At 42.2% G+C, this 12,600-nt stretch overlaps 1 protein-coding gene across 3 annotated transcripts in view; it reads right to left on the bottom strand.

Annotated features, from left to right (window-relative positions):
* STARD13 (StAR related lipid transfer domain containing 13) overlaps nt 1-12,600 on the bottom strand; it is a 249,435-nt gene that overhangs the window by 67,563 nt on the left and 169,272 nt on the right. Inside the window, exon 1 of one of the 3 annotated variants that reach the window (XM_030475579.1) lies at nt 6,617-6,970. The exons of the other annotated variants lie outside the window; for them this stretch is intronic. The gene's annotated coding sequence lies outside the window, so the exon portion shown is untranslated. Of the gene's footprint in view, nt 1-6,616; nt 6,971-12,600 lie in introns of those variants that run through there. 3 annotated transcript variants of the gene reach the window in all.

The raw sequence follows: 12,600 nt of genomic DNA, 5'->3' as shown, positions 1-12,600 counted from the left end.
ATTTTCCCAGGCTTGATAGATTCTTGTGTAAGAGCTTTTATGAGATTTTAGACAAGTTATATTTTGTTTGGTAGTCTTTGTTCCTGTTCTTTTCTTACTGGAAACAAAGAAATGTTGGGAAAAAAGTGCTTTCAATGAAAATTAATTCTTGCTATTAAAGTGACTTAAAGCAGTGACAACTGGATGGGGGGAAAACTCTACCAAAGTATTTGAATATTGATTCTGAACATAGATAAGACTGAAAAATTTGAATTTGTAGATCCTATTTGTATTATATTATGGGAAAAATTCTGAGTACCAAGACTGTAAATAAGAAAGAATAATTTTTTTTTGCATAATACCTACAATTTTCATTATATATGTCTTTAACCTGAAGGCTCAGTTCAGCCATCTTATTCAACAGCTATTATAATCCCGCCCAGCTGAGTGGAATGAATCACAGGGCAGGATTCTATTGAGCATGACTACAGGTGATATCAGCCAGCCACTTCTAATCTCTAATTTTGTATTTAATTTGAACATTTCATTAAATTATTTCATAGCTCACTACCAGAGTCTTTCAGTACAAATGTATGTTGCTGGTACAGGCTGCTTCTTTCACTGTAGCTAAATAAAGCCAGGTTTCCCAGTGATGTTCACAATTCCTTGTCCCTTTTTGCAAAAACTATAGTCAATACCCCTTGGTCATGAGGTACCACCTCATGGCTCCCTAAATTTCTGCTCATGTTTCACCCATCTGCATGCTTAGCCACCTGGAGCTGACAGATACTGTCCTAACTTGGATGCCATAGCAACCAGGGCTGAGGAATTAAGGCAGAACTATAGCTGTCTATTGAATTTGTTCTGGAGGCTCGGATGGGCAATAGAAATGTAATATAAATAAATAAAATGAAGCGTGAGGGTGTTTGACTGCTGCCTTAAAGGTCTGCTAGCATGCTCATTATCAGAACTAGGCTTTTAAGACTCTATTTTCTGAACGATGATTTTCAACCAATTTTTTAAAATGAACTGGTTTAGCTTGTTTAGCAATCCAATGGAGAATCCTACTGAGATCTGGGTCAGCCTCTTCTAATTTTCAGTCTAGCAAAAAGTGAAGTTTAACTCATTATGCAGCTGTCTGAAACGTTCTTGTAATGACAAACTCGTGGTGTTTTTACAAAGAACTGAGAATATAGGATGGTATTATCAGTTATGTATAAGCAATTACAGCCCAAACAAAACATCATCTTCATTCCTCATTGGGTAAAGTGATGAAAAGACTGACTGTTATGTGTGATTACCTCTTCCATTAATTTGGATGTACAATTTATACATGTTCCTACAGGCCTACAGAGATTTAATGCACTACGTAAGTGCTAAGTATTAACATACATCTATATTTTTAATTCAGGGGCTCACAAGCACAAGAAAGGTACACATCCTTGCATTTCTATCTACCACATTCACTCCTGGTCATCTGTGTGCATATTCCTGCAAACCAAATTAATACATTAGAACTGCCCAAGTAGGTCATTAGCCTCTGGTGGAGGGATGTGACAAATTAACACCTCCTGAACAAACAATTTTCTATGTCCTTCTTCTGTGACAAGCAGGGGCCTGTGCACTGCTCTAGGTGTACCAGCTGGGATGCACAGACACAGGAGAGACGCAGAAAGAAGGAGTAATGCCTGGATGCTATGCTATGCTCTGCTGTGCTAGAAAAGAAGATGAAGAGGTGTTTTTTGGACTTGGGGTTTGGGGTTCCGGTATGGGGTCCCCAGGGACACAGGCAGCAGAGGGTGTGTGCAAGCTCCAAATATTTCCCCAAAACTAAGCCAGGTGGGATTGTGTTGACTGTCTTGACTGTGTTGACTGATGTACAGTTGACTTTCCAACTGTACACCAGTGCACATGGCTGGCAAAGGTCTGCCATTCATGGTTGTCACCCCCATTCGAAGCCTGTGTAACAAGTGCTAAAGCAAATAATATTCCCATTTCCCCAAAGCCACACCCAAATGGAAGGGCCATCTAATACAAAATAGATAAATCCAGCCTTCAGTTCTTCCTGCTCCATGAAGATGCTCCAGCCACTGACTCCTTCTGCAGGACCACTGGTTCCCAGTCACCTTCTGCCCAAATTATTGTCTGTGTTGGCAGATTTCAACAACCGAGACAGTCCTAACCAATGACTTCTCACGACTTTTCATTTCATTTGCAATTCGGTAACTCAATTGCACCTTTAAAAGACAGCTACCGATGTTTTTACCTGTAGGTGGAAGACCATCTCCACAGAAGTCCCCTCAATCAATCTTTTTCTTTTGTCTCTAATGTCCACAGATTTAACAGGAGCTTTTATGTGACACAGGATGATTATGTTTTACTGAGTCTTCTTGCCTTCAAAAGCATCAATAAATCAACAAACCGGGGTAATTAAGGAACAAAACAATGCTAAGGGCTGGCTTTAAGTATGCAAACCCCAGAACATTCAGGACTCAACCTCAGCCCATCCTGTCTGTCCCTCTGTGCAAAAATGTTCTTCAAACAGCAAGTGAGCTCAGCTGGTCTGGATGTGTTTGGTGGATGAAAACTGAGCTTAATGTAGCTCCCCTGGCTTTTATCTGCTTAAATCAGAATCCTATTATTATTTCAATTTACAATCACTTAATTAAAGCAATGTCCTAGCCAAAAAAATTTGCCTGGGTGGCCTGACTATTATATCCCCATATTTTTTACAAAGTGACCTTTCTGCTGAGTTCAAGAAACCATGCTCGATCACCAGATCTGGGTGGGAGTTTTGCTTGTGAGGATTATGAGTACATTACAAGCAAAGCTTACTTGATTTATGCATAATTTTTCACTGAAGGTACAAAACAAGTAGCCATCAACTTAATGTCACTTAATGCTGAAGGCTTTAAAGGGTCACAGAAAGTCATCTTTGCTACAAGACAGCAAAAATTGATGATTCTAGGTCAGGGTTATAAATGAATAAGTAAATCACTTGCGCATTGCATTCAGTTGGCCCCTACTCCAAACTCATTTAGTACATAACAGCTTTGCTGTTGCTGTATGTCCTGTACAGACATTCAGTGGGAGGTTTTATAACGTTCCACAGCCTGCAGAGCTCCCTTCTTCTTCTTCTTCTTTTTTTTAATCTAATTTTTTGTTTTTAATAATATCTGGTAAGAAAACAAGAGGCAGCTGTAGCTCTATCACCCAGCCTATGCCTGTCATATACTATATCACAAAGTACAAAAGGACAAAATCATTAAAAAATGGGATAATGTGCAATGTGTGTAAAATATGTTCTAAGATATTTTACCTGTCAGAAGTAGTGCACGCAGGAAGGCACATTTGTGGTGGTTACATGAAGGATGCTTCCAGGTAATGGAGAGACTTAAAAGGTGACTAATAGAAATGTAGGGACTGTGCAGGCAGTAACTGAAATGACTGGAGCCTGGGCACACCATTCTACTAATCCTTACAGAAGAGTAAGGGTTGGGGGCTGGTAGACCCCAAACCTATTCCAAACCACCAAGAGAATGCAGTCCCATTGGGCAAAAAACCAGTTTTGCATCAGCTTAGACCACTCTTTCTTCCTCCTGCCCAAATGCAAGATTAAAGGAAGACACTGGACTTACACTGGGTCTGTTTACCAGCACTATCTCATTAAGGGTTCTCAAGAGCCCTTCAGGGGGAAGACAGTCCCCCTCAAGGACCCCATGATAAAGACAGATCTTCTATAAAAGTCACCAAGGCACTAGATTTGCTCTGTGTCCCAGGGCAGCTCAGTGGCATACCCAAGGAAGAACTGCTACCATCACCTGAAACCCACAGCACTACCTACTGCTCTCCTCAATTAGATCTACCAAAAAGGAGGAAAGGCTTGAATTCAATTTATCAAGAGTTAAACTGGATACTCCTCTGGGAGAGTCACAGCAAGAAAACGTTCGGTGGGAGGATAACCAAAACACGAGGTGGCTGAAAAGGAAGCTAAAATTAAGAAAGTAGAAAAGGTTACAATTAACCTAAATTCCCATAAACTTACAAATCAGAGGTCAACCCATGCGTAACAAAGAGATGTCTGACAGCCAGCCAAAAGCACATCTTCTACAGACAGACACAGAAAATGAGTGTGCATCAAGACAGCATGATGAGCGGTGAAGCCAAATGACCTGACTGGGCTGAATGACACCACAGGGCAATAGTACAGGATGCTGTTCAGAAGGGAGGTGGTGCTGGGTTTATTCTTGGGATATTATTTAAGCACAGTGCTTAACAGCTCCTACTGATTTGATAAATATACTTGATAAATCTGTGAAGCTTCCTTGGCAGTTGGGGTAAAGTAGAAGATTGATCTTTCTTTCTTTCCCACTCTGTCAATGAAGAATGTCTTGACTATACCAAGTGGTTATATCTGGGAAACTGGATGTGATGGGTGAGACAATACTCTTCCCTTTCCCCAGCTTTATGTGACCTTGCATTGGACTTAGTATTGTAACCATTAGTAAAGCACCCTGTGAAGATATCGAAGAGCACAAAATGTAGTAGTATTGTCAATTGAAAAATCCATTTTCTCCTCATTTTTGTTAAATCTCAACACAGTAGCAGTGTACTGAATAGGAAACATATCCCCCCCTCTTGTTTCATCATATGGAAAATGCTGGCACTGATTCCCTGCAACATGAAAGGAAATGTCTGTAGATATGCCTAGTATATAACAAGCAACTGTAATGCGGTGATGTGAGACCAATTGATTTGAAGGCAAACACCTTGATGGACAGGCAGGCAGAACACACTTTAAAATAACAGTTAAGGTAAAGGAGAGACACTGATGTACAGTATATCCCTGTTGTCTCTACCGTGCTTGACAGGCTCTTTATTCCTGACAAATAAAGAAACACTAGGAATTGTGACTATTTTAGCAACAAACGTCAGAAGGAAACTGTATCAACATTCTAGCGTACAGACCTCTTGCGCCAAAGTGGGATGAGCTATTCCAGCAAGCCCTGCACACTGAAAACAGACTTCTCCTCTTTTGCAAATTCTTTCCTCCCTCTTCAATAGCAGTGCCTACCATATCAGCCAAACTACCAGCAGGCTCCAGAGACCTGTACCCATTTCTGTCCACTGCCCTTCAGACCTCTGCAAATCATAATTTCCAAAATGTGCCTGGTGCTAGTGGAAGCAGAACCCGCAACTTTCAGCTCACTGGGACCCAGAAAGAAGCAGCAAACCTCTGGCTATGTGTAGTAGCAAACGCAGTGGCAGGACATAACGGGCTGCCCAACAGACTCTGGTTCCCTCCGAAGGTGCCAGCAACCCTAACCAGAACAGGATGTCGGGATAATGCAAAGAATCCACTTTGTTTTCCCCAGTTGTCCCCGCCATCAGTCACTGTGCCCCCTCCTCCTAAGTAAATGAAATCAATCAGCAGGGATTTCTGTAAAATACATAAAACAGTCATCTTCCAGACTCTACCAGAAGATAAATGGTTCCAGACATTGGACTGTAGCCATTTTCCCACACATGCTACAGTGTTTTGTCATCCATATTGGGCCATAATAGTGAGTGGGTTTTGGTTGTTGGTTTTGTTGTTTTGGTTTTTTTTTTTTTTTCCTGTCAGCAGCCAATGCTTCTGCTTCTAAGTTATACATTAAAACCACTGCAACAAGAGTAATTTTTTCTGTACAGTTTGTAATAGAACAGTTTCATTCCCAATAATACAGTCTGGGGTCTTGTACAGAACTTTGACGCTTTTCTGCTACAGCTAATATTGCCTTATTGCTCCCAGCTGGAGCTTCACAAACCTTTTTGGGATTAAAGCACATCACCCCAAATATGAGCCACTGAACTGAAACAAGCATGAAATCATGAGCAGTGCAAACCTTATCTGAGAACCTGCTAATAAGAAATAATAGGATTGCTTACAGTATCTCATGCTGCCTTTTGTGCTAGTTTCAAGAAGGATACAAATACATGACAAAAGATGCATCACAATGTGAGTTTACAATTAATTTTAACATATTTTAAAGCAAGTCCTTAGTAATCTGTTAACATAAAATGCACTTTGGAAAGAATCATGGGGCTTTTTCATTATTAAGAAATGTGCAACCAAATTCTACCCTTAATTAAATCAGGAGTAATTTTATTAACTGCAGTAGACTCAAACCTGACTTACATCAGTGTAAATGAGGGTAGGATTTAGCCCCGGGGTGTTTATACACTGTAGTTCCAGTTAGTTTAGATCTATTTGGGTGGGAACTCCTTTCCCCTTTCCAGAAAAAATATTCTTGCCTACCCTTTTTCACCTCGCAACTGGGGCCAAAGCAGTCTTTTCTTCTAAGATATTTTTCAGAAAGTTTATGAACAAATCTTATCCTCCACAGGAGATGACCTTATTAAACAAAACCACCCTCTGAAGTGATGGACACCAGCAGTTTTAAAGTTTGTTTACAAGTTTTTAAACAAACCACCTCAAACAGATAAGCTTATTTACATCTTAAAAATAAATAAAACAACTTTAAGCAAAAGCTATTTTATAAAGGAGCTATTTATGTCTGTTTTCAAAGCTGAAAAGCTCTTCCAAACAGTACTAGCTGCTGTATTTAAATATCCCTGCTACAGTATAGAAACTTACTGTCCACAGATATCCTTGGGCTTCACTGTACCTCTGAACCAAAATCACTTTCTTCTGTACTTCATTTTCTGCTCTCCTGAAATCGGATTCCCAGTTCCTGACAGATGGCTCCTCTGTCACCGAGTGCTGCTTCCGCCTCCTTATCGCTGCCAGCTAATACTTCCACGATGCTTAGCTGTTGTCTGCGGAGCTGTGCTCTACATCATTTCTACTCTGATCAATGCTCCGCTTGGTTTTAGGTTGGTTTCTAGTCCCGCCTCCTGCTCTTGAAGAAACGAAAACTCACAGCTGGATTTTCTATAAATCATCCCTTTTAACAGTGGCTGAGCAAGTATGGCAAATACTACAGCTAAGACCAGCTGCTCTATTTGAAACTTCAAAAACAATTCTTCATCTTAATGATGCACACATGAAAGTTAATCATGTACTAAAATCACTAATACTGAAAAAATAGTGGCCAGATAATTGTGACCTTCAGGGCTTAGAAGCTGATTAATGTAATACAAAACTCCTCTCTGTTCCAGAGGGGGAATATGGCAAAACATACTGCCTCAGTGAACTGCTTTATACAGTGTTTTGCTTTGAACAGGAGCCTGTCATTCTTACAAAGATAAATTTACATTTGCAATACAGAGCTTTTTGACAGCCTAACCCAGCATACACAGTGTTTAGGTTAGCAGCCCTAAGCTTGAAAGAGCCTTTACCATCATAGCAGTTCTTTTGAAGTGTGGGCAGGAAATACTTTTATTTTCTGCACAGCACTAAGTGCACTACACAGCGCTGAACTCATTATCATGTTTAACAAAGCGTGGAGTATAAAAGCAAGGTGGTACCATAAAACCAGCGCTACGAACTTTGTTCCCATGAGCAGAGCAAAACAGACCCGCATTTCTGTAAACTGTAAATTGTTCTAATCCTCCGCCCTCCAGATCTTCTTAAGAAACTGTGCTGTGGAAATTAAAAATGACTGGGCAGATCTGGATACAGTCTGAATAGGCTGCAAAATCCCGGGGTTGTTGGGTTATTCTATTGTGAGACACACATCCCAGCTGAAAGTGACTAAAACCAGGGCTAAAACCAGCTCCTTCCTCACTTACAGCTCATCTTGTCCCAGTGGTATGCAGGGTTCCTCTGACCACTGCCCATGCTGAAGAGCAGCTGAGTTGCCACCATAGGTTCGATGAAGGACCCCTCGAGTTTCACCTCCACCAGCAGCTCAGGGAAGGTGCAAGAGCAGCGTGTGCGGAAGCAGCTTTCCCCAGGTGTGCCACTTGGCTTCCAGCAAGCAGGGACCCTGGGGCTTCCCCAGCCAGCTGCTGGAGCTGGACTACTGCGTCACCAGCTTTGTATGAGTGCATCATCTCATCACTTTTTGAGTCTCTTCCACCCAACCCTAAAGTGTTCCAAAAACCTAGTGGAAAACCACCAAAAAAAGCACTTCTGTCTACTTAAACTGACTCTCTAACCACTTCATTACATGCCCTGCAGTTCTCCCAAGCTCATTTTTTCCACACGATAGATGACTTCATGGGCTTCTGTCAGATCCCATTTAAGTCTCTTTTTTTCCTAAGCTGAAGAATCTCATCTGTTTCATGCTGGGGATGGTCAGCCTTGCTGCCTGTCCCTGTATGTATTACTGCTCCCATAAGCGATGCAGTTAGCCCTTTAGTTCACATGGCAGAAGATGATGTTACAACACCTGAGTTCAAGCCTTGCTCTCAGTCTGTGACTGCTTTTTGCTGAATGAGAAAATATTCTCATTTTCTTTGCTTACAATTCTGCAGACAGTGTGAGGACTGTCAGTTGTTAGCTTGCAGTCCAACAGCTCTCCACAACCACTCCATGACTGTCTTGCACACAAGAATTTGAGAACAGCTATGCCAGACTAATTTCCAAATGGTTAGTAGCCAGGCAGCCTAGCAGAAAGTGCTATGGATTAAGCAGCCAGGAATGCTCTGAGCTAAGGGCAGCACCGTTCTGATGCAGCTACTACTCTCTTAACCAGCAGCTGTAAGACACGGGTCTTGGGCCCCTGTCCAAGCAGCTGTGACTCAGATTTGAAGAGCTGCGATGACAGTGCTCTCCTGTGGATGCACTGGTTTATCAGTGCCATAACTTGATGATGGAGAGTGAAACCAGCAGGGGAGAAGCACCATCCCTGTGCCCAATCCAAATATGTAACAGCAAATACAATAAATCTGCTTTCCAGGTGCTGCTGTACATTCTATACTTATCAGCTGTCAAAAAACACATGACTGATTAAAATTACTTGCTTGACCTTTAAAATATACTTGAAAATCCATAAATGAGACCAATCAGTAGTACATACCCCATTTGAATAATAACAGAATTTTGAATCTTTAGCAAAGGCTGTAAGAGGAGATTAAAGGCTCAATACCACAATGTGACATGTGCTGGATGGAGCATTTTGTCTACTGCCTGGAGTAATGTTTATGGCACAGAGGGCAAGATTTGCTCTTTCTCTGCCCTGAGAATGTTGACTATCACCCGAATAATAAGAAAAAAAGCCTGCTGCAGGTGAAAAGAAATGTATTTTCTCTACAGTGTCCTCCATGTGCTTTGGTTCCAGACAGTGCACTGAGTTCCTTCGGGATGAATGGGAAGATCTGCTCCCACCATTAATGAGTGTCCAGTTCACAGGCTCCAAACAGAGTAAATCCACAACAAAGCAGCAAAATGTGGTAGCATAGATGTTGGTTTATCAGGACTGTTTCTCTCTGCAAATCTTCTCCTCTTGGGCCACACTTTTTGCTAATTGTGAACACAGCCCTATAGTAGCCTAGTATGGCTGCACACAAGACAGCCATTGAATAGCTCAGGTGCTGGGAGTCGGATCATCTGCACTGCTGGTTCTCTCTCTGGCTCTGTTTTGGACCACACCTACCAACCTTCTCCTAAGCACTGTGAACGTGAGTCAGTCTATGTTCCCTGTCTGTGGGATCCCTGACCCTTCCTTGTTTGGTAGTACAGATGTCATCCCGGGGATGAAGGACATTAGACTAGTTCCTTCTGCCACTGTTGGGCAGATACTGTAGCCCGCACTGGTCCCTCACCTGAAGATAGTTGTGAGATCTGCTGAGACTGGATACCATAAAAAAAATCGGACACTTCTTCCCAAACTGTGGCTCCACAGGTCAGATTCCTAATTAGTCCCATTACCATTTAAATAGGTATTAGAAAACGTCATATGAAGTGAAAGACTTGGAAACCTACTGATTCAATTGGGAGAATGACCCTCTTGCCCAGAAGTTCAACAGGCAAGAATGCTCTGCCAGGGAAGAGCTTTGGGTACCACGCAGATCTTCACTTGGGCCTTCTGACCTGTAGCCTATCCCTCTGCGGACAGCTGGGGGAACCACCAGAAGAAACATGAGCAAACATTTTGGTGGGTGAACTTGTGTCAGAACAAGACCTTTCACCTTGATGTAAAGAGCTGCTTTGCAAGGAGCTAGGACTTCATCCAAGGACCTTCAGCACTCACAGACCCTGTGATGAAAGTATGGCAGAGGGAGCAACCGCAGAGCTCCACGTGAACGTTCTGGCGAAGGTCTGCCCTGCCTTGTCCTTAAAAAAGCTGGATCATAAAATCACATGGCCCTGGGGTAATTCAGGTTGGAAAGGACATCAGGAAGTCTCAAGTCCAACAATCCCCTTGTTTTTCTGACCTTGCTGAAACACCAAGTTCAGAAATAGTTTTAGTTCCCCAAAACTGCACTGGGGAGGAAGGAGAAAGAATAAACTACTTGACATTGTTCCCCAACAACTTGTAAATAGAAAAGCTTGGCTTTCTCCATGCAACTCAGATGGTGATGCCTGCTCGGCCCTGGACTCTTTTTGGGCACTGGATAAATTAATATGTTGAGCCTTCTACCATGAGGCTGACAGGGGAAAAGTGTTAATAGTTTAAAGGCACTCTGCAGCAGTGTATTTGCTTATAATGTGGTAAACAGGATCATTAAATACATTGTATTTTGCATCTTAAAACTCTGAGATACTCAAGAACACATTATTTCTTCTTGCTGTCAGATACTGCTTTGCTAAGACAGCATGCATGAGCTGCTACATAGATTCGGAAGTGCCTTGAGCCTCTTGAGAAAAAACAACAGGTACAACGGAACTGCTGGAAAGATGAGCAAGATAAAGACACTCATCTCTGAAGATGAGCACTCACATCTCCCTCCATCTCTTCCCCACCACTGCTCTGCAGCCTTCCTCCTCTGGTGGTCAGGACCTCCATTTTCAGCTGAAACTTCTTCACAGCTGGGCTACGTGGCCCTACAGCTCAAAGGCTTTTTTCCTGCCCAGTTGCATGCAACGACAGCAGCCTTGTCTTGGAGATTTAACACAGTCCTGTTTCAGTCTCCTTTGATAAAACAAGCTATTATTTCCCCTCTTTCAGCTTTTCTGAATCCATTGATGCAAGTTCAGTGGGGGCTGGATCATGAGGAACGAGAATGAAGTGCAGCATTGCAGATGGGGCCCCACGGGGCCACATACTCACTTCTCCTGTGGAAACACATTGCTGGATAAAGCCAATGGCAGGCCATGTTTTAGAAGCGACTTGCAATTATTCTCCAGTCTGCAAACACATTCAAGCCTTTGATCTCCTCCATCACTCTCAACTGCCAGCCTTTCAGATTATGCCAGCATTTCCTGCTGCTATCCCCTAATCATGCTACCACGGCACTGATAACCACTGTATGGCCGCAAGCCAAACTGCCTGCAGAGGAAGGGCACATGGAGCCAGTGCCCCACCGCTTGCCGCTTGCCTTTCATCCCATTTTACTATTGCATGTCCTCCACTAACCTGGCAGATTCCTGAGGATAACAGGAGGCAAAGGTTTTATTTTGTGCTACCAGGAACAGGCGAACCCTATCTTCAGGTTTCCCCCTTAAAACACACTCATATTTTTTCCTGAAGATTATGAGATTTTGAAAAGTTATAGAGATGAGGGAATAGAAAGTGCTGCTTAATGCAGATATGCTTTCAGCAAAAAAGACAAAGGGAAAGGAAAAATAATATTCAGGTTATTACTGGTTGAAACCCTGCATCAAAATGGATATTTCAATGCAAAATCAAAATAAAAAAGCGATTTGAAAACTCCTCATCTAAGAGATAACTACAATGATAATATTGAGTGGTGATTTTTTCCTGGGCAGTTCTCATGAGGTATATGCTCTTTCCTAAGATTACCATTTCCCAAACACATCCTGAACTATTGTCATTCATTTACTATTGCAGTGGTTATGTAAAGTAGGACAGTTGTACTATCTCCACCCTATCAGAAAGCCATACACGTTTGTATTTTAATATAAAACACATTCTTTGAAGGATCAAAATATGTATTACCTAACTTATTTTTCAGGAAAACCTCTCTCATTTATACTTGGTACTCATTTAGCTTTTTTAAGTCTTTCTCCTGTTGGAAAATCTCTGGAGTTTACATGGCATATCTCTGTGTCACATGTGTTGCCTTTAATAGCCAATATAAATGTTTTTCAACTCTAAACTCTACAGCTTGAGTCTCACTTATGAAAGTTAAGCAACGCCTCTCTGCTTTACTCATCATGACACCGAAAGACTGCTGATCTACCCTCTTGCCTTACTGCAAAGCACGGGCTCTCAGAGCCCAGCCCAAAGCAGTTTGCTTTGGTTTGATCGAACCAGGTGATAAATCCCATCCTCATTCCCAACACTCTTCAGCAAGCTCTGGTGCTCAATATTTTTTCCTTCCCATGGTGCCCTGGTTGATTCAGCAGCATCTCCTCCTTGCCCCTCTGCTTCTGCAGGCTGGGATCTGGGAGAGCATGGCCATAAGTTCCCACTAAGGCCATCCTATGGGACAAAGCATCTCCAGAGGCCTGAAAATGGCACTTACACCTGTCACTGCAGTGACAGGAGCCCTGTTTAACATGAGGTTCACTTTGTGCATGCCAAAGGCATGGTATTTTATTAGTTTGTT

This window comes from Strigops habroptila, chromosome 2, assembly GCF_004027225.2.
Source record: "Strigops habroptila isolate Jane chromosome 2, bStrHab1.2.pri, whole genome shotgun sequence".
Lineage (NCBI taxonomy): Eukaryota > Metazoa > Chordata > Aves > Psittaciformes > Psittacidae > Strigops > Strigops habroptila.
This window is presented reverse-complemented; position numbering and strand designations above follow the sequence as displayed.